This window comes from Cynoglossus semilaevis, chromosome 15 (assembly GCF_000523025.1).
Source record: "Cynoglossus semilaevis isolate Cse_v1.0 chromosome 15, Cse_v1.0, whole genome shotgun sequence".
In the NCBI taxonomy this organism is placed as follows: Eukaryota; Metazoa; Chordata; class Actinopteri; order Pleuronectiformes; family Cynoglossidae; genus Cynoglossus; species Cynoglossus semilaevis.
Window position 1 is genome coordinate 12,058,385 of NC_024321.1, and position 908 is coordinate 12,059,292.

The window sequence follows — 908 nt, forward strand, 5'->3', positions numbered from 1 at the left end:
GTAATGAACTGGTGGTGAAATGAATACACCATTGTTTTTTATCAGATTTTAGCAAAAACGTAAACTGTACCCTAAACATCAAATGAAAAAAAAAAAGGAAATCAATGACCTTAGCTGGTCAAAGTGTTGCATAATGATAGTGACCTCAACGTTTCACCTCTCTTTCCCAACAGATAAAAGTAACAAGTTAGATAATAAGTATGACAAGAGGGGTTTTCATTCAAAGCTATTAACAAGACTTGTAAAAAGAAAAATTTCCAAAATGATTTGTTGTGGATTTTTTCAACTCCTGGCCTTAAGGTATGGATTCTATTTCTACTACTTGACTTGTATAGTTAAGTACTTCTGTCTTCTGGGCACCGGTTCCTAAGACGTCTCCAGAGTCTTTTAAAAGTGTGGAGTGTGAAGCCCAAATGAATTGTTTACTCGGCTTCACGTCACAGTAGCGGTAAACCACAATCAGCTGGTGTCTGACAGTCAGCGTGAAACCACAAAACCATAATTTCACATGGGCTCCACACAGGTTGCCGAAAGAAAACAACAAACAAGGCTGACAGGCTTTCAAGGTCAAAGTGAAAGGAGGAGAGCACCGGAGCTGAGGCTCTGACAGATCCTGTCCTGGCTCTGTGTCAGAGATTTTTTTTCAGCTTTGTTGCCATCCCGCAGCGTCTACACACAGGCAGACATGGAGACTCTAAGCCTGGCTGTCGACATTTAAGCCTCAATTTTGCTCCAAGGTTTGGGTGAAAACCATGACTCAGTATGATCTACATAAGATCAGAATAACATCCAGCTGCAAGTTTGTTTTCAAACCTTGAAGATCGTATTCTTCATTAAGAAAACAGAAGCAGGTCTCAGCCTGACGGAAGCACTTTTCTCTCCAAGCCTCAAATAGGTGTTAGTTTTAG